General features: G+C 40.9%; 1 non-coding gene across 1 annotated transcript; it reads left to right on the top strand.

The window, feature by feature from the left end:
* The first annotated feature begins 19823 nt into the window (after nt 1–19823).
* On the top strand, nt 19824–19930 carry LOC129481477 (small nucleolar RNA U13). The gene has a single exon (XR_008657463.1). It is a non-coding gene; the product is annotated as a small nucleolar RNA U13 (small nucleolar RNA).
* The last annotated feature ends 2348 nt before the right edge of the window (nt 19931–22278 follow it).

The raw sequence follows: 22278 nt of genomic DNA, 5'->3' as shown, positions 1-22278 counted from the left end.
TGAGAAAGCCTAACTCATCCCAGAACACATTCCAGAGAAGGCCGGAGGGATCAGCGACTCTGACTACTAGGCCTGCAAATCCACATACTAAGTCTCAGCCCTCCGGGAGAGAAGTCAGGCCCAGGGGCCTCTGCAGAGTGACATGTCACCTCCAGCAGATGCAGGCCTTTTTGGAAATGATCACGTTGGGAAGAGAGTTCTTTCACTACAGCAGATCTCTTTTAACTGCAACACATAGTCCATTTACATGTCATGGAAATTTGGGAGTAAATTTACCTATTTGTTGCATCTGTTTTATTATTATTATTATTATTATTGTTATTTTTTGAGACAGAGTCTTGCTCTGTCGCCCAGGCTGGAGTGCAGTGGCGTGATCTCGGCTCACTGCAACCTCCGCCTCCCAGGTTCAAGCAATTCTCCTGCCTCAGCCTGCCAAGTCGCCACCATGCCCAGCTAATTTTTTGTATTTTCAGTAGAAATGAGGTTTTGCTGTGTTGGCCAGGCTGGTTTTGAACTCCTGACCTCAGGTGATCCACCCACCTCAGCCTCCCAAAGGGCTAGGATTACAGACGTGAGCCACCGCGCCCCGCCTATTATATATTTTTGTGTTGGTTCAAAAGGAGGTTGAAATTATGTTTTATGTCATTCACTTTAAGAAACAATATGACTGTATGATATGTTTTAGAGGGATTTCCTTCAAAATTGATAAAAATTAACATGTCAGAGCTTAAAATCAGCTTCAGCTATTCGGAGAAATATGGTGTGTACACTATCTCATCTCTGATGATGATGCTGAATCAATGAGATGTTGCTCTCTGCTTACTAGTCTTACTTCTCTACTTACTAGTTCACATCCCTGTCTCCTAAAAGGAAGGAACATGACCAAAGTGACACAGTAAGTCTCTGGTGGAGTAGGTGCTAGATCTTCAGTGTTTGGTTTTCCATTGACTGCTCCAGACACTAAACAATCCAGGAGCGTACCTGAGCCTTTTCATCTGCTCCATCTGAGAGTTATCAGCATTCTGTGTCAGTGCATGGCTGCAATGCAGAAGGTGGCAGTGCATTCACTCTTATTAATATGCTGAAAATATTTGCTTCCTGACATCTGTCATTTTGCATAACTATGAACACAAACCATAGACACCATCTGGGATGTCAGGGCAAAGGGAAGTGTGGCTGTTTGAAATTCCTTTCCAATTTAATTTCACAGTTTTAAAGAGCCCTGTTTTTCTTCCATGATAATTATAGGGAAAATAATTAACTATTATCCTCTGAGTGACAAAATTACTACAAATTAAGAAACAGTTATGAATACAATTTACAAATAATTATGTGATAGGAGTATGAAAATGCAAAACTAATGGAACAAAATTAATTAAAGCTATTGAGAGATAATCTTTTCTATTTATTTGTTTTGGTTCCTTGAGGGCAGACTGTCCCAAAATGACTTACAACAGCTATAATTATAATTCAGAAGGATATCTGAAGAATGTGCTCACAAGTATGTATGGTAAATGTGTTGGGATTCATTGCCGGTGGCACACAGCTAGAAGTCTCAGCAGGACCTCCACAGAAACAGAGCTGTCTTAATACAAAGTGTTAAAACAATTGAAATGAACATGAAGCATGGGGTGAATATGATGATATTCATTCACTAGACCAGTAGTTCCTTACTGGGAGTTTTTGATTTTTGAGACAGAGTCTCACTCTGTTGCCCAGGCTGGGGTGCAGTGGTGCAATCTCGGCTCACTGCAATCTCTGCCTCCCAGGTTCAAGCGATTCTCCCGCCTCAGCCTCCGAAGTAGCTATCACTATAGGCACGAGCCACCATGCCCGGCTAATCTTTTGTATTTTAGTAGAGACTGAGTTTCACCATGTTGGCCAGGCTGATCTGGAACTCCTGACCTCAAGTGATCCACCCGCCTCAGCCTCCCAAGGGGCTGGGATTACAGGCATGAGCTACCATACCCGGCCACCTTACTGGGAGTTGATGTCAGCAAAAATAGCGAAGTGAGGACCTCTGAAAATTCTTTCTTCCATAGAAAGCAATGAGAAAATGGCAAAAATGATCAGGATCAACTTTTCTCAGAACTCTGAAAATTAAAGTCTTGTCTCAATCCAGGGAGCATTTACTCAAGAAAAATGGCTGAATCTTGGTAAGAACAACTAGCTTTACGGCATTTTCACTCGCCCCATCCCCATTCCCTTTTCTCTGACTTTGTATTAGCCTTGAAAACAGCCTCCCAGTCACAGTGAAAACCAGCAGCTTGGCAGCCACCAGGGGGGACAAAATGGGCTAGGGTTCTTCAAGGCCTTATTCCTTGAGAATTGTCATTGTTTCACCTGTTGGGTGGTTCCCTGGGAGACCCTGCTAACAAGACTGTCTTTGTTTGACCTGACTCTGAACTCACCTGGTACCAAAGCCTTTCCCTGGGGACATTTGTCAAAAACACTTAAAAGGCATTGTTTAACCTTGCAGCCTCCCAAAGCAGTGGATAACAGTTGGGGCAAATAATAGGGTAGCCAAAAAATTTAAAAGAAAAAGCTGGAGAGTGAGATGTCCATGGGGCTTTGAAAAGCTCCTGCATATTCCTGGGAATCTACAAGGCCACATTGGGCTGTGTGCATGCCCAGCATTGTCTGCATGCTCAAGAAAGATCTGAGAAGGCCGTGAGCTCTGACCTCTGCTGACCTTGAACCTCTACACAGTGAGGAAGTGAAAGCTAAGATAGAGTTGTCAGCTGCGTGGCTGAGTCCTAAAGGTGTGCCCAACATACACAGATGGCCCACTGGCAAAGACCAAGAGGCTTATTGGTTCCAGGTGTTTAAGGAAATCTCTCTGTAATCATTAGCTGACTACTAAGCAGGAATTTCAGTGGCTACACACAACAAAGAACACAAAGAATTCATTCAGAGAAGTCACTGAACAAACAACAAAAATACACACAAAAGCAGTAATAACAAACTGGGGAGTGGAGAGAATCTGATTTCCAGAATTGCCATATTGTATTATTTGAAATGTAGTTTTCAACAAACATTGTGAGACATGCTATCTTAGTCCATGTTGTCATTGTTTGCTGCTATAACAGAATATTTGAGACTAGGTGACTAATGATGAACAGAAATGTATTTGGCTAATGGTTTTAGAGGCTGGGAAGTCCAAGAGCATGGTGCTAGCATCTGGTAAGGGACTTTATACTGTGTCATCCTGTGGCGGAAGGCAAAAGGGCAAGAGAGAGTGAGAATAAGAGAGCAAGAGGGGGCCAAACTCACTTTTATAACAAACCCACTTTCGTAATAACTGACCCACTCCTGTTACAATGATGTTAATCCATTCATGAGGGCAAAGTCGTATGACCTAATCACTTCTTAAAGTTCCCACCTCTCAACACTGTTGCATTGGAAATTAAGTTTCCAACACATAAATTTTGGGGGACACATTCAAACCATAGCACATGCCAAGAAACAAGAAAGTATGACCCATGTACAGGAAGGAAGCAATCAATGAAACTGTCCCACAGTAAGCCCAGATGTTTAAATTACTAAAAACACTTTAAGTCAGCTATTTAAAATATGCCTTCAAAAACTAAAGGAAACCATGTCTAAAGAACTAAAGGAAAGTAAAAGAGTGATGTCTCACTAAATAGAGAATATCAATAGATATAAATTACTTTTTTAAAAGAAGCAAATAGAAATCCTGGAGTTAAAATTTATAATAACTAAAATGAAAAAGTCATTAGATTGTCTCAACAGCAAATTTGAGACAGAAGAAAGAATCATCAAACTGAAGATTGGTTAGTTGAGATTATCCAGTCTAAGAAACAGAAAGAAAAATGAAGAAAAATGAAAAGAGCTTCAGTGATATGTAGAATACCATCAAGCATACCGACATATACATAATAGGAATCCCAGAAAGGAGAGAGAGAAAGGGGAAGAATAATTATTTGAAGACATATGGCTGAAAACTTCCCAAATCTCGTGAAAAACATTTATTTATGTATGTATTTAGGTAGCTTAATGAACCCTAAGTAGAATAAACTCAAAGGGATGCACACTTAGACACATGATAAACATCAAAACTGAAGACAGAGAATCTTAAAAATAAGAAAGAAGCAACTTATGACATCCAAGAATTTCTCAATAAAATAAAGAGCTGATTTATCATCAAAATCTATGGACAGTAGAGAGAGTAGGATGTTATATTCAAAGTACTGAGAGAAAAAGACTCATCTAAGAATTTTATGTCTAACAAAACTCCTTCAGAAGCCGGGAATTCAGCAAAACTGTCCTTCAAAAATGAAGGAGAAATAAAATATTCCCAGATTTTAAAAACAGAGAGAATGCATTGCTAGTAATCTACCCTACAGGAAATACTAAAGGGAGTTCTTCAGGCTTAAATTAAAGCACCCTAGACAGTAATTCAAATCTATATGAAGAAGAAAGGTGTACCAGTAGAGGTAACTACACAGGTAAATGTAAATAACAGTATATTATGTTTTCGCATGTAACTCTTTTTTCTTCTATGTGATTTTTTGTTTCGCCTTTCTTTTTTTCTTTTATTTATTTATGTATTAATTTTTTTGAGACAGAGTCTTGCTCTGTTGCCCAGGAGGCTGGAGTGCAAGTGGTGTGAACTCGGCTCACTGCAATCTCGGCTCACTGCAACCTCCGCCTCCGGGGTCAATGGATTCTCCTGCTTCAGCCTCCTGAGTGGCTAGGATTACAGGAGCACACCATCACACCCAGCTATTTTTTTTGTATTTTTAGAAGTGACAGGGTTTTGCCATGTTGACCAGGCTAGCCTCCAACTCCTGACCTCAAGTGACCCACTGGCCTCAGCTTCCCAAAGTGCTGCGATTACAGGTATGAGCCACCACGCCCAACCAGTCCTATATGATTTAAAAGACAACTGCACATGACAATAATTGTAAATTTATGTTGATGGATATAACCTATATAAGACGTCACCTGTATGACAATAATAGCACAAAAAGGAGTGAATGGAGTTATACAGGAGCAAAGGTTTTGTATATAATTTCAATTAAGCTGATATAATTCAAACTAGATTTTTATAAACTAAGATGTTCATTGCAATCTTCAGGGTAACAAGTAAGAAAATAACTAAAAAAAAACAAGAAAGAAATCAGTAAAATGATACACTAGAAAATCTCTAACACAGAAGAAAGCAGTAATGTAGGCATAGAAAAACAAAAAGAAAACAAATAGCAAATTGTAGATATAAATATAATTACTTTATCAATAATTACGCTAAATGTAAATGCACTAAGCCCTTTAAAACTCAGAGTTTGGCAGATTGGCTAAAGCAGTATTTCCCAGTACTCATCAAGTAAGCTGTAATGCCCTCTAATACAGCAGTTTTCAACCTTGATGGCACATTAGAATCACTTGGAAGCCCTAAACTAAACTTAAATTTCCAGAACCAATTAAATCAGAACCTCTGGGGGTGAGACCCAGATGTTAGTATTTTTAAAGCCTCCCAGGTATTTCCAACATGCAGGCAAATTTGAAAACCACATATATAATATGTGTTTCCCTGGGTCACACGAACTTGGAGGGCACAGCGGAGTCACAGTGTCAGAATCAGAACAGTAGCCCCTGATTTGCTGTATGTATCATTGTATTGTTGGACATTTCTGGGTTCAGGAAGGCTGTGGAGTGTATTTTCACATGGATGTTTTATAAAGGCATTCTTTATCCTCTGTCACTAGCACTCCTGGAATAAATCTTCTCCAGACTACACCACCTCCTCTCTCTCTACCTCTAGTGTTTTACTCTGGTGAGGTTCTAAAGCTGTCTTGCCTTTATTGGCAGTTTTGTGTAAAAATTTTTGTATAAAAATTCAAATCCGGCCAGGCGCGATGGCTCATGCCTGTAATCCTAGCACTTTGGGAGGCCAAGGCGGGTGGATCACGAGGTCAGGAGATCGAGACCATCCCGGCTAACACGGTGAAACCCCGTCTCTACTAAAAATACAAAAAATTAGCCAGGCATGGTGGCGGGCGCCTGTAGTCCCAGCTACTCGGGAGGCTGAGGCAGGAGAATGGCATGAACCTGGGAGGCGGAGCTTGCAGTGAGCCGAGATCGCGCCACTGCACCCCAGCCTGGGGGACAGAGCAAGACTCCGTCTCAAAAAAAAAAAAAAAAAAAAAAAAATTCAAATCCTTATGTAACTAGCTTCTTTTTGTACTTGTTACGAGTAAATATTTTGGAGTCAGAATGCCTATGTATGAATTCCTTTTCTACAATTTAATGACTGGGCATCCTTCCTCTGGCAGCCTATTTAATCTCTCTGTCTCCACTTTTTTATTTGTACAGGGGAGATAAGGAAAATTACTGCATTTTATGATATGAGAATGAAATGAGATAATACATGTAAAAGCTTAGCGCAATGCCAAGCCCATATTAAGCACACACTGTAAATGAAGGCAGTGGTGGTAGTGATTACAGCCTGATTTTCCTAAGACTCCAAGACATCCGAAGGAAGCTGAACAGCAACTAATCTGTTCTCAGACGCATTCATCTTCAACCTGGCATCTTGGATCTTGCCTAAGCTTATGTACAAATCTCTTCTTCCTCTGTTTCGGCTCCTTTTCCTTCCATACCAATCCCTGTTAGAAGGAATGACCCTCATCAGTAGGGAGCTTAGGGATCTTAGTACTAGAACCCCTAGTCTCAAAGAGTCTCAAATGCTTTGGTCACTGGGCCATGAGTCACCTGAGTCTCTTATAAAAATAGGTGGGAAGTGTGGCCTGCTCTGCCATTTCTCAATCATGCTCATTCTGATGTAAACTCACTTCGACACTGCAGTTCAGGCACTCAGGGTCTTGTCACACCCTCTACTTCATCCATTTGATTTTAGAGGCCATAGAAACATGCAGGAATTGACATCCCTCCTAAAATATCATATGTTTTTGGATTACAGTCATTAAAATTTATTTATTTTAAAACATTTGGGAGTTTTAGGATGCTCTTTGTGGGGATACAACAATACAACTTCAAATCCTTAAAAAGAATTCAAAATGAGTTTAATGTATCAGGTCTTAAAAAAAAAAAAAAAAAAAATTTTCTTTATACTTTTTTCCATGATGGCCTATACTCATTATACCTTTCTGAAATAAAATAGGAAATGTTTGCAGTTATGATTTATTATTTTCTTCTTTAAAACTTTTTACTTGTTATGTTTTTGGAAATATAGACTTCTTAAAAATTAGATTTATTGATCTAAAATCTACATACAAAAAATTTCACCTTTGTGAAAATCTGATATTCCACGGTATGGGTGTGCTACAGTTTATTTATCCACTCACCTACTGAAGGACATTTTGGTTGCTTTCCAGTTTGGGCAGTTATGAATAAAGTTGTTATAAACATCTATGTGTAGATTCTTATTCTTTTTTGTGTGTGTGATGGAGTCTTGCTCTGTCGCCCTGGCTGGAGTGCAGTGCTGTGATCTCCACTCACTGCAACCTCCACCTCCCTGGTTCAAGCAATTCTCATGCCTCAGCCTCCTGAGTAACTGGGATTACAGGCTCCTGTCACCATGCCGGGCTAATTTTTGTATTTTTAGTAGAGACAGGGTTCCACTATGTTGGCCAGGCTGGTCTCGACTCCTGACCTCAGGTGATCCACCCACCTTGGCCTCCCAAAGTGCTGGGATTACAGGCATGAGCCACTATCCCTGGCCTCTATGTGTAGATTTTTGTGTGGACATAAGCTTCAACTCATTTAGGTAAATACCAAGGAGCATGATTGCTGAATCATATGGTAAAAGTATGTTTCATTTTGCAAGAAACAGCCAAACTGTCTTCCAAGGTGGCTGTATCATTTTGCCTTCCCACCAGCAATGAATGAGAGTTCCTGTTGCTCCACATCCTTATCAGCATTTGGTATTGTCAGTGTTTTAGGTTTTGTCAGTGTTCCAGGTGTGTAGTGGCATCGCGTTGTTTTAATTTGCAATTCTCCAGTGACATATGATGTTGATCATCCTTTCATATGCTTATTTTGCCATCTGTGTATCTTTTTTTTTTTTGTCATGTGTCTGTTTAGGTCTTTTGCTTATTTTTGCCCCCTTTTAATTAGGCTATATTTTTTAGAGCAGTTTTAGGTTTACAGTACGTATGTGTCTTTTCAGATTGCCTTTTTTTCACTTGGTAATATGGATTTAAGCTTCCTCCACATCATTTCATGCCTCGATAGCTCATTTCTTTTTAATCCTGAATAATATTCCATTGTCTGTCATAACTTTATGTATTAATAATATGATAAATAATAATACTTGAACCTGGGAGGCAGAGGTTGCAGTGAGCCGAGATCACCCCCCTGCCCTCCAGCCTGGTGACAGAGCGAGACTCTGTCTCATTAAAAAAAAAAAAAAAAAGTAAATTTAGACTAGGCACGGTGGCTCATGTCTGTAATCCTAGTGCTTTGGGAGGCTGAGGCAGGAAGATTACTTTAGGCCAGGAGTTCAAGACCAGCCTGGGCAACACAGGGAGACCCCATCTCTATAATAGATTTAAAAAATTAGCTGAGTGTGGTGATGCACTCCTGTGGTCCCAGATACTTGGGAGGCTGAGGCAGATGGATCACTTGAGCCTAGGAGGTAGAGGCTGCAATGATCCATGACCGTGCCACTATACTCCAGTCTGGGCGTCACAGCAAGATCCCATCTCAAAAACACAAAGCAAACACATAAATGTAAATTTCTGCACTGGGATTTTAAGGTTTTTCTCTGACATTTCCTCTAACTTGTAGAGGTCATTTGAAATTGTGTTCATAATTTTCATATAATTTAAATACTTGTTTATGCATTTTGTAATTGTATTTTTACATGGAAAATTTAATTTTAAAATTGTCTTTCTCATTAATCATTGGTTCATTTGAAGCTTCTTATGAAAATAATTGAATCCAATGACTTTTAAATTTAATTTCTAAGCCTGTGGATATTTGCTTTGTAGTGTTCTAGTATTTTAAAAAACTATAGAGTCCACACTCTGAAAATTCTAATAGCTTCCTTGTATGCTGTATTGCAATGCCCATATGTATTATTTTCTTTTGTAATAATTTACTGACAAAGTTGACTGCCCGATCACCTGCAGTTCCTATGCCAGGGCTCAAGCCAGAGAGTTAGCATTTGTGCAGATGCTGCAGGGATGGGCTCTGGAGACAGAAAGGCAAGCTGCTCCCCACCTCCTGGTGGTGGTGCTGCCCCCATGCGAAGCCTCTCCTTTTTCTCCCGGCTGCCACCACTGCCACCACCACCACTGCTGCTAGGGCCCCTGTTGTCACCACTGATTAAGGCTCAGGTCCTGACCTGGCTACCTAGGGGACTCTACAGTGTCCCTGGCTGCCCGGCCATTGCTCAGTGTCTGGACACTTGGCATATCTCCACTGTGAACACGCAAGTTCCATTGCCCCGGTAGACTTCCCTTCCAAAACACATGTGCAAAGATAAAATTAAACATTTTGGCTGGGCGCAGTGGCTCACACCTGTAATCCCAGCACTTTGGGAGGCTGAGGCAGGCGGATCACTTGAGGTCAAGCATTCAAGGCCAGCTTGGCCAACATGGTGAAACCCCGTCTCTACTAAAAAAATACAAAAATTAGCCAGGCGTGGTGCGTGCACCTGTAGTCCCAGCTACTTGGGAGGCTGAGGCATGAGAATTGCTTGAACCTGGAAGGGTGAGGTTGCAGTGAGCTAAGATGGCACCACTGCACTCCAGCCTGGGTGACAGAGTGAAACTCCATCTCAAAATAAAAAAAAAAAAATTAATTGAATTAAAAATTTTAAGATGATGACAATAGAGCATTAAACCAAACATTATGCCAAGTAAAAGAAGCCGATCACAAAAGACCACATGTAATATGACTCCATTTACATGAAACCAAAGTCACACACTTATGAAGCCAGCCCAGGCTTTTGCTCACATTTCCCAACTGTGGGGCCACCTCCCATCAATAATAGCACCTGAGGGCCACTGGGGGCGGTGGCAGGGGTCTTTTACCCTGTGCACCCTCAACTGCTGTCACCAGGGCAGTCACTCCACCTCCTCCACAGACTCCTGCATGTGTCAGGAAGTCCTCGAGAGGCGCCCTGACTGTCTCCTCCATGGAGAAGCTTTTGAGACTATTGCTCCACAACGCCAATGCCAATGGGCCCTTCCAATCCAACAGACCCTTCCAATTAATAATGTCCCTTGCTTCCCATCACTGAGCTGCCTGTTTTGCCAGATAAAAGACATATTCTCTCAGGAATGGGACCACTCTTCTCTCTCCACACAGGACCCCTCACCTATCCTCCCTGCTGGTGGTGGTGTCTGGAAAGTCAAGTTACAGATAGTATCAAAGAGATCACATTCTAGCAATGCTGGGGTTATAGTCTAAGGAGTACATATTTGGATGATGTGTTCTTCCAGGTTTAAGTGGTAATATTCCAAACAGAAAAGTGAAACTGATTAGAAAGCAAATCATTGTTCAAATTCTTCTACATATTGTGGGTAAGACTTGCATTTGTGGTCATCATTAATGAAGCCCAGTACCAACCTTGGAGGGAGTCACTGGAAGCCCAGTGGGTGATGAGTAATGATGTAATCAGGTGAGTGGTATTAGAGAACCGCAGAGATAAGACGATCCATAACCTTTCAGTCCACTCAGTTTCTGAAGAGCCATAGCATTTGAGTAACAGCCCTGCTACCTTTTTCTCATGAAGGGGCATGTGGAAGCAGTTAGAACGAGGGCATCTGATGATAAAGAACATAAAGAGATGATTCCTGAACCTCAGCAAAAAGCAATAGCGCTTGGACACTAAAAAGAATTTTTACACGCACTGTTGGACAACAGAAAAATCCTTTAATCTCTATTTTCTTGCCACTGTTCAAAATCTTCATCAATAAATCACCATATCTCATATGGGTGCATGAACTTCGAAATACATTGTAAAAATTCAGTTATATAGACAAGGGACATGCTAAAAATATTTATCCAGAACTCACAGGTGGTAGGGGTAACTGTAACCTTCTCCATGAGATTACAAACTTGTTGAGAACAGGAATTGTGTCTGTACTGAATACTGTATATCCCTAGTACCGGATTAAGTTGAATGTACTGTTCTACACGTTAACAATAGTGAAATCCGTGGGTCTCTCTAAATGATTGTGTTGTATAAAAATTGTTTGAAAGTTATTGCAATAATTGGGATTGGGAAATTATTTTACAAAATAGAGATTTCTATATTGGTATTTGACATAAGCAACATTGGAATCATTTAGCTCTTGTCGGGTTCAGTGAATAATTTACAGAACACCTACCACGTTTGAGGCACTTTTTCATACATTATTTCAGTTCACCATTCTGACAATCAATACAACATCTGCATTCACAGTGGAGTTAAATAGACATGGTATCTTGGTGTTGGATTAGCAGAACAAGCATGAACACACGGCACTTGAGTTTCTAGGCCATTCATTGCCTGTGTCTGACAGCCACTGGTTCTCTCCACCCATGCCCCACTTGCCTCTATGTTTTATGCTACAGTGTTTTGTTTTTGTTTTTGTTTTGTGTTTTGAGATGGAGTTTCGATCTTGTTGCCCAGGCTGGAGTGCAATGGTGTGATCTTGGTTCAGTGCAAACCTCCGCCTCCTGAGTACAAGTAATTCTCCTGCCTCAGCCTCCTTAGTAGCTGGGATTACAGGTGCCCACTACCACGCCCAGCTAATTTTTTTGTATATTTAGTAGAGAAGGGGGTTCACTATGTTGGCCAGGCTGGTCTTGAACTCCTGACCTCAGACAGTCCACCCGCCCCAGCCTCCCAAAGTCCTGGGGTTACAGGCGTGAACCACCACACCTGGCTCGCTACAACATTTTATTCTAAATCCTTCCCTTATTCCAATCAGCCTGTAATTGCTTTGAGGCTGCCATTTCTTTTGTACAACAGTTGGTGCTGTTCACCTGTTGATTATAACAGTGGCGATTCAACGGCTTCTATTGCTGCTACAGCCAGTGTTATAAATTTTAATCTTCAGGCAATGAAATAGCATCTTTCATGAAAATGATTATTGGCAGATAAGCTATACATCTCTGCAAAAATTGATTGAGGTTATGTTTGCAACTGAGTCCCAGATGTCTTTAAAGGCAGTGAGTCATCATTTCCGGAAGGACCCCTTTTAGATCCTCCATCTCTCTGCAGCCTGAGACCCCTTGCAAATACCTCCTCACCGTGGTTGGAGCTGGGCAGTCATTGGAAAGCCTGGAATCTAGAGAGTGGATTGCGTTTTTGGTGATCTGGAAGTTCCTGGCTATTTTAGACATCCCTTGTTGAAACATCACAGGATAAATATTGCACCGACATAGCTGAAGCATCACTGACAGGCTTTTAAGAACATGTTATGTTAGTAGAACCAGGAGTCTGTTGGAAGTGTGATGTATGCAAATGTCAGAAGAAAGTCTCTACTAATCCAGAAAAGCCTGAATAAAACACTGCACAATCTATAATTCATGTTCTGTATCATAATTCATACCCAGACTTTCAGGCAAATTATACTTTAGCAAGGGTTTAAAAATTATTGCAGAGCATATGTCACAGACAGCCACGATATTTCATGATTATATATGAGCCACTATTTTTTCTTGTAGAACATTTTTGTGTTGTCTGTCAGCTGATGAATGGATAAGCAAATTGTGATATATGCATTCAGTGGAATATTATTTGTCAATAAAAAGAAATGAAGTACTGATACGAGCTACAATATAGAGGAAACTTGAAAACATCATGATAGGTGAAATAAACCAATCACAAAAAACTACATGGATTGCGTGATCCACTTCTATGAAATGTCCAGAACAGGTAAATCTATACAGATAGAAAATGATTGCTGGTTCACAATCTGGTGAATATATGAAAAAAATCAAACTGTACACTTTATTTTTACTTATTTATTTTCATTTAATTTTTTTAGAGACAACGTATTGCTCTGTAACCCAGGCTGGAGTGCAGTGGCGTGATCATAGCTCACTGCAGCCTCAACCTCCTGGGCTCAAGCCATCCTCCCACCTCAGCCTCCTGAGTAGCTGGGACTACAGGCATGTGCCGCCCACCTGATTAATTTTTGATTTTATTTTATGTTATATATTTATTTATTTTATATAGACAGAGTCTTGCTATGTTCCCCAGGCTGGTCTCAAACTCTTGGCCTGAAGCAGTCTTCCCAACTTGGCCTCCCAAGGAGTGGGGCTTATAGGCCTGAGGCACCTCGCTCAGTCGAATTGTACACTTTCAATAAGAGAGGCTGAGGCAGGAGAATGGCGTGAACCCGGGAGGCGGAGCTTGCAGTGAGCCGAGATCGCACCACTGCACTCCAGCCTGGGTGACAGAGCGAGACTCCGTCTCAAAAAAAAAACATAAGTGATTGTATGATGTGTGAATTACATCTCAATACAACTATTAAAAATTTGAGGGTTTTAAAGTATTAATGGGTTACTACAAATTATAATTTAACTCTAAAAATGGAAAAGTCTCAGTTCAGAACTAGGTCATTTAGATCAATAACTTTAGGTTAAGGCCACATAGTACTGAACGTGACTATTAAAAGGGCAGAGTTATAAATAGTCTGGTTCGCATGTTTCTCTCGCTCTGTAACATGATTACCATTCATCTTGGACACCTTGTCAAATTCTGAAGTGAAATCTCAAGAAAGCTGTTACAACACTAAGGAGGTGAGACTGTGCAGTGGAACGTGCTCCCAGAAACGAAAGCTTATAAATTAAGCTGAGAGTTGGTGAATCTGCAAGATTTATGGCTCATGTAAAAATATGCTAACACAACCGTAAATTGATACACCACCAAATTGCACTCTGTCTTCTTACACAATACTGTTTAAGCTGTCAGGCACAGTCTTTTGCGAGAATTAATTGTCACGTGTTAAATTGAAATGGAGTCTCCCGTGACTTGACGCAGCCCTTTCGGAGCCAGTACAAAATGTTCTTTGACCAGGTTGCAGGAGACACAGAGCAGGCTCTCCAAACAAACAGCGATTTGAGAAAATTAATTCATGGCGTCCATAATAAAGCCTTAGGGATTTGGGGGCATTAAATTTAACTTCATTTAATCCTTTAGAACAAGTACAAAAGAACTATGTGCCTTTACTTATCAAAGCACAACCTGGCTTTAAAATCTTTTGAGCAGGATCTTAAAAGGTCACAGATTGGGAATATTGCCTCAGGAAGGTCTTTCTCTATCATTCTGTTTGTTTGTTTTTTGTGTGTCTGTGTTGGAAGTTGCAGAGGTTGAAATTGTTTCTTGAGATACCTGGAGGTCCAACCATCTTTCAGGAACCTCCATTTTCTGGGCAAATTTTGCCTCGTAGTTACAGGTCAATAGAGCGTGAGCCCTCTCTGTGATAAACCATCAGGACTGGTTAAAGGGCTGGGCACAGTGGCTCATGCCTGTAATCCCAGCACTTTGGGAGGCTGAGGCAGGTGGATCACTTGAGCCCAGGAGTTCAAGACCAGCCTGGCCAACATGGTAAAACTCCGTCTCTACTAAAAATATGAAAATTAGCTGGGCGTGTTGGTGCACACCTGTAGTCTCAGCTACTCAGGGGGCTAAGGCAGGAGAATTGCTTGAACCCAGGAGGCAGAGGTTGCAGTGAGCCGAGATGCACCATTGCACTCCAGCCTGGGCAACAGAGTGAAACTCTGTCAAAACAAACAAACAAACTTGGTTGAAAGCCAGCCTCCTCTGTTGTTGCTGTTGTAGCTCTTGGCTGATTTGGGGGTCTTCTATCCTCTCTCTAGAGCAGTGGTCGCCAACTTTTTTGGCACCAGGCACTGGTTTCGTGGAAGACAATTTGTCCATGAACAGGGTTGGGGGTTGGGGGGATGGTTTCGGGGTGATTCAAGTGCATTACATTTATTGTGTACTTTATTTCTATTGTAATACATAATGAAATAATTATACACTCACCATAATGTAGAATCAGTGGGAACCCTGAGCTTGTTTTCCTGCAACTAGATGGTCCCATTTGGGGGTGATGGGAGACAGTGACAGATCATCAGGCATTAGATTCTCATTAAAGAGCACACAACCCAGATCCCTCACATGCGCAGTTCACAAAAGGCTCTCGCTTCTGTGAGAATCTAATGCTGCTGCTGATCTGAGGAGGTGGAACTCAGGTGGTAATGCAAGTGATGGGAGCAGCTGTAAATACAGAAGAAGCTTCGGTGTGGCCCGGCGGTTGGGGACCCCTGCTCTAGAGTGGCTTCGAATCTCGTCATGGTCCTGGCCTCCCTGGATGACAGGCAAGAGTTACATGTCTACCAGCTCTGCCTGAATCAGAAAGGGCCTCCATAGAAATTTCTGCCTATTTATTTTTCCCTCTGAACCTTCTGGAATTTTCAATAATGACCTCAGGACTACTTTTACTAATGCAATCCTTCTGCATTCTGAATTCACGACACAGTATTTGATATTCTGCGTTTCAAACTCTCACTGTCCGTAGTTTAAAACACTTGTGGTCATATGCTATCAGTCACTAGTTCTTTAGTAGACAGCCTGCTTTCTTCATATATTCTCTCTGACTAGGAATTTCAGAGAGATGCTTTTCACCGGTTCATGTTCCTTCTACCCTGAAGGATTCTATCTTAAGGAGTATTTTCTGGTCCAATTTATACTGGAGCCACCGATTCTAACAACACTAGTTTTCCCTCTGCCTGTCTCTTTATGTCCACAGCTCTCATTCTCATCCACCTCTTTTTTAAAACTGTCATAAAATTAAAACAATAACTCACTATTCTCTATAGGCTTTAGGATATTTTATGTTTCCTATTCATAATTCAGGAAATGGGTTGATCTAACACCATCTATTCCAAATCTTTATTCATTAAACAAATGAATTAACAAATTAGATTCGTTCTAATCTAACTTTATCTTTCTAGTGGATTTATTCATACCAGTTACATTGGTAGAGTTGTCTTTCATTGTTACTTAATACATGGGTAGTCTTGTTAATTTAAATTAAAATTTTAAAAATGGAGAAAGAGGATGAAAAAGCCAATAAGGAGATAAAGACCAGATGACTGTGAAATCAGTTCTAACTTTGTAAATCTCTCATCTTGAGCTGCTACATGGCAAATGAGTGAAACATTTCAGGTCTTTAAGGTGACATTTATTCAAAAGGCTGCTTTTTATTTTATAACAGCTATTAAGATGTATTTTGCATAACATACAATGCATACATTTAAAGTGTATAATTTAGTGGATTTAATATATGCACAGAGTTGGCCGGGCGCAGTGGCTCACGCCTGTAATCCCAGCACTTTGGGAGGCCGAGGCGGGCAGATCACGAGGTCAGGAGATCGAGATCACGGTGAAACCCCGACTCTACTAAAAATACAAAAAATTAGCTGGGCGCGGTGGCAGGCACCTGTAGTCCCAGCTACTCAGGAGGCTGAGGCAGGAGAATGGTGGGAACCCAGAAGGCGGAGCTTGCAGTGAGCCGAGATCGCGCCACTGCACTCCAGTGGGGCGACAGAGCAAGACTCTGTCTCAAAAAAAAAAAAAAAAAAAAAAAATATATATATATATATGTATATATGCACAGAGTTGTACAACCATCCTGAAATCATTTTAGAACATTTTCTCATCCCCAAAGAAACTCCATACCCACTGGCGGTCATTCCATCTCCCTCCTTCCTTGCCTCTCACGCTCTAGGAAATGCAATCTACTTTGTGTCTCTGGATTTGATTTTACTATTATCATTATTTTTTAAGACGGAGTCTGGCTCTGTCCCCTAGGCTGGAGTGCAGTGGCGCAATCTCGGCTCACTGCAACCTCTGCCTGCCAGGTTCAAGCAATTCTCCTGCCCTAGCCTCCCGGGTAGCTTGGAATACAGGCATGTGCCACCACGCCCGGCTAATTTTTTGTATTTTTAGTAGAGATGGGGTTTCACCATGTTGGCCAGGCTGGTCTTGAACTCCTGACCTCGTGATCCGCCCGCCTCGGCCTCCCAAAGTGCTGGGATTACAAGCGTGAGCCACCGTGCCCGGCCCTGGATTTGATTACTCTGGACATTTCCTATAAATGAAATTATACAATATGTAGTTCTTTGTGACTGGCTTCTTTCACTGAGCATCATGTTTTCAAGGTTTATCCATGTTGTAGCATGTATCAACACTGCATTTCTTTTTATTGCTGAATAACGTTCCATTGTATGGATAGTCCACATTTTATTTATCCATTCTTCAGTTCCTGGACATTTGGGCTGTTAAAGCTTTTTAGCTATTGTGGTTAACGCTGCTATGAACATTTGTGTGCAAGTTCTGTGTGAACATAGGCTTGAAGTTCTCTTAAGTATAGAACTAAGAATGGAATTGCTTGGTCACATGGTAACTCTGTATCTCCCTTTGAGGAACTGCCAGACCGTTTTCCATGGTGCTTGCACCATTTTGTGTCCCCCATCCACGGCGTGTGAAGGTTGCAATTTCTCCACCCTCACCAACACTTGTTACTATTATCTCTTTTTCATCATAGCCATCCTCGTGGGTGTTAAGTGGTACTTCATTGTGGCTGTTTATTTTTAATGTGGTATTGACTGATAGTGGACCTTTTTTTTTTAGACGGAACCTCGCTCTGTCGCCAGACTGGAGTGCAGTGACATGATGTCAGCTCACCACAACCTCTGCCTCCCGTTCAAGCTATTCTCCTGCCTCAGCCTCCCGAGTAGCTGAGACTACAGGCGCCTACCACCACACCTAGCTAATTTTTGTATTTTCAGTAGAGACAGGCGTTTCACCATGTTGGCCAGGATGGTCTCGATCTCTTGACCTCGTGATCCGCCCTCCTCAGCCTCCCAAAGTGCTGGGGTTACAGGCGTGAGCCACCGCATCTGGCCGGTAGTGGACCTTTATGGATTAAAAAAAAAAAAAAAAGGCCGGGCGCAGTGGCTCACACCTGTAATCCCAGCACTTTGGGAGGCCAAGCAGGGTGAATCACGAGGTCAGGAGATCGAGACCATCCTGGCTAATATGGTGAAACCCCCGTCTCTACTAAAAATACCAAAAATTAGCCAGGCGTGGTAGCGGGCGCCTGTAGTCCCAGCTACTCGGGAGGCTGAGGCAGGAGAATGGTGTGAACCTGGGAGGTGGAGCTTGCAGCAAGCCGAGATCGCGCAACTGCACTCCAGCCTGGGAGACAGAGCGAGACTCTGTCTCAGAAAAAAAAAAAAAAAAATAGACGTTGCCAGTCATAGTTACCTTTATCATCTGATAGACTGATGTTCATCATGCTAATTCCATTGTCTTTTAGAGCAGCGTTTCCCGATCTTTTTTCTTTCCTAAGCCATGTCCTCTTGGAAAAATATGAAAAGTGCATGCTACCCGGAGATTCTCATATACTTCCTAGATTGAGGATTATCTTAACCTGTTATCTGAAACTTTTTTATTTCACAGATCAGTAAAATAAAATTGCCAACTTTGGCCATTTACCAACTACATTAACATGATTTCATCAAAGAAAGGACATTTAACCCTCAAAAAAATAGAATAACTATTTCACGCCAAAGAGTCTTTTTCAAGGCTGTTTTATCAGCCCCTCCCCCGACCTGTCCTTAATTTCTAGTATGAAAATTCTAGTTTCTCATGTGGCTTCCCACAAAACCTCTGGTGAGGACTTACATTGGAATAATGTTACGGATACTGTAGCAGGCCACTGGCCGTCTCTGACAAGTGCACAGCCCAACAGGCAGGCAAATGGGTGAATGAACAGAGAAGCCATGAGACAGGGCTGCTGCCTAAGCCTGAGCCAAGAGTGTTCCCGTAGCCACCTCTGTTCTATTTCAAGCAGATCTGTGCCTAAAAATACTGGCCCTGCCTATCTTCATTATCTGAGTATAAAATTTTTCTTTGGCTGGGCGCGGTGGCTCACGCCGGTAATACTAGCACTTTGGGAAGCCGAGATGGGCAGATCACCTGAGGTCAGGAGTTTGAGACCAGCCTGACCAACATGGAGAAACCCTGTCTCTACTAAAAATACAAAAATTAGCCGGTCGTGGTGGCGGGCACCTGTAATCCCAGCTACTTGGGAGGCTGAGGCAGGAGAATCGCTTGAACGGGAGGCAGAAGTTGTGGCGAGCCGAGATTGCCCCATTGCACTCCAGCCTGGGCAACAAGGGCAAAACTCCATCTCAAAAAAATAAAAATAAAAAATAAATACATAAAAATAAAATAAAATTTTTCTTCTCTGATGCAAGCCAAAAACATGACATGAAATGTTGTAGGAGTTCCCAGTGGAGGCATCAGTGGGGCACATCCAGCACATACTGATCAAACTGGGGCTTTCTAAAAATGGGACAATACGCCGTAATGTACCACATGATGTGATGCCAAAAAATTGCACAGCGTTCATATGGAGGGTTCTTGCCTGTAAAATTCAGCCTGAGCCTATCACTTAGACCTCTAGGTCCAACTATCAATTTCCAGGGGATACAAGGGTTTGCAGCACAAGTCAAATGATACCACTAGGAAACAATTAGCCAATGTAGATTGTGGGAGTCTGCAGACAAATGACCCATTTTCTTTAACATATTATAGCATGTTGAAAAGAGACTTACAGAAAAAAAGAGAATTAGAGATGTAGCAGCCAATCGTGATTCTCATTGTATCCTGAGTCAAACAAATCGTCTGTAAAAAGGCATTTTTAAGATGAAGTAGAGCAATTCACATATGATCTGAATATTAGATTATATTCAGGAATGGTTATTAGTTTTCTTAAGTGATAAATAGCAAAGGGATGATGTTTTTTAAAGTCTTTACCATTCTTTTTTGGTTCATAAGTGTGATGATTTCGTTTTCATGTTAAAGTGTGAGATCAGCCTCCCTCAAACCTTGTTACTACTTCAGCACCACATTACCCATCCAATGTGCAAAAAAAAACTTTACTAATTATCACTTAGACATGCGCACTGAAGTATTTACAAGACACAAGTTGTCTGAGATTTCTTTCAAAATAAGAAGGCTCAGCATGGTGGCTCACACCTACAATCCCAGCACTTTGGGAGGCTGTGGTGGGAGGATCAGTTGAGCCCAGGAGTTCGAGACCAGCCCTGACAACATAGCAAGACCTCATTCTACAACAAATTTAAAAATTAGCTGGGCATGGTGATGTGTGCCTGTAGTCCCAGCTACTTGAGAGGCTGAGGTGGGAGAATTGCTTCAGCCTGGGATCTTGAGGCTGCAGTGAGCCGTGATCATGCTATTGCACTCCAGCCTGGGCAACACGAAAAAAAAAAAAAAAAGAAAAGAAAAAAATGCTCAAGAAAAAAGAGTTATATTGGGGAAACGGATGAAAATTAATTGGCAGAAAAATTAACATAAACAGACCCAGAAATGACACAAATAATAGAATAAGTGGACAAGGACTTTAAGATAGCAACTATGCCTATATCCTGAAAGTTCAAGATGGTAGAGAAAAAGTATGCCCATGTTCAAAAGAGACATGGGAAATATTTTTAGAGACCCAGTTAAAACTTTTAGAAATAAAACTAAATGTCCAAAATAAAAAATATATTGGATAAAATTAATAACAGATTAGAAAGTGCAGAAGAAAAGATTAGTAAATGTGAATATATAGAAGTACAAACTGTCCAAACTAAAACATACAGAAAAAAAGACTGAAAAAAGAATAAAATATAAGTGAACTATGGGACAACTTCAGTTAGTCTAATATACGTGTAATTGTGTAATGGGAGTCTGGTGGGAAGAGGAAGCAGAGGATCATAAAAAATATTTGAAGAAAGAATAGCCAAAACATTTCCAAATTTAATGCAAACTCCTAATCCACAGGTTTAAGAAACTTAACAAATCCCAACACAAGACATGTAAAGAAGACTACGATAAAATATATCAAAATCTAGTTGTTAAATCTACTACTAAAAAGGAAAAAAAAAAGCAACCAGGAAGAAGATACAGCTATGGAGGAATAAAGATAAGAATGATGGCGAACTTCTTGTTAGAAATAATATAAACCAGAAGATAGTGGCAAAGCAACCTTATAGTACTAAAAGACAAAACAAAATAAAAAACACTGTCAACTTAGATTTTTATATTCAGTAACAACGTCTTCAAAAGCAAAATCAAAATACTTTTTCAGACATACAAAACCAAAAGAATTAATCACCAGTAAACCTACACTATAAGAAATGTTAAGAGAAGTCCCTTAGGCAAAAGTATAATGCCAGGTGGAAGTCTGGTTTTATACAAAGGAATAAAGAACACCAGAAATGGTCATTGTGTAGGGGGTATGGGGGAGAGCAGGGGAGGTTAATATAAAAGACTATTCTTTGGTATTTAAAAAAATCTCTTTGAAACATAATTTTGTAAAGCAAAAATAACCACAATGCATTGTGGGCCTTATAAATAGAAGTAAAATTTTTGACAAGAGCACAAAGGTCAATCCAGGATTTGAATTTATTGTTGCAAGTATATGTGAAACAGCATGACATTACTTGATGGTAGATTATGATGTTAAAATGCTTATCAGGGGTTGGCAAACATTTTCTGTAAAGGGTCAGGTAGTAAATATTTCAGTCTCTGCAGGCCTTATGGTCTCTGTCACAACTACTCAATTCTACTGTTTTCGTATTCTATTTTATTTTTATTTTTACTTTTTTTTTTTTTGAGACAAGGCTTTACTCTGTTATCCAGCCTGTAGTGCAGTGGCGTGATCACAGCTGCTGCAGCCTTAAGCTCCTGAGCTCAAGCAATGCTCCCATCTCAGCCTCCCAAGTAGCTGAGGCTACAGGTGCATGCCACTACACCCAGCTAATTTTTTTTTTTTTTGGTAGAGATGGGGTCTCCCTGTGTGGCCCAGGCTGGTCTTGAACTCCTTCTGTGATCCTTCCACCTCAGCCTCCCAAAGTGCTGGGATTACAGATGTGAGCTACTGCACCCACCCTCAATACTGTTGTTGTTGTGCAAAAGCAGCCACAGGCAATAAATACACTAATGAGTGTGGATGTATTTTGATAAAACTTTATTTACAATAACAGGTGGCAAGCAGATTTGGCTCAGGGGCTATAGTTTGCCATCCCCTGATATATACTATAAACCCTAAATCAGTCATTAAGAGAAGAGAGGTATAGCTAATAAACCAAAAAACAGATAAATGAAATTATAGAAAATACTCAACAAATTCATAAGAAGGCAAAATGGGGAATGCAATAAATAGAAAACAAACAGTAAGATGGTAGGTTAAACCTAACCATACTAAT

This window comes from Symphalangus syndactylus, chromosome 4 (genome assembly GCF_028878055.3).
Source record: "Symphalangus syndactylus isolate Jambi chromosome 4, NHGRI_mSymSyn1-v2.1_pri, whole genome shotgun sequence".
Lineage (NCBI taxonomy): Eukaryota > Metazoa > Chordata > Mammalia > Primates > Hylobatidae > Symphalangus > Symphalangus syndactylus.
This window is presented reverse-complemented; position numbering and strand designations above follow the sequence as displayed.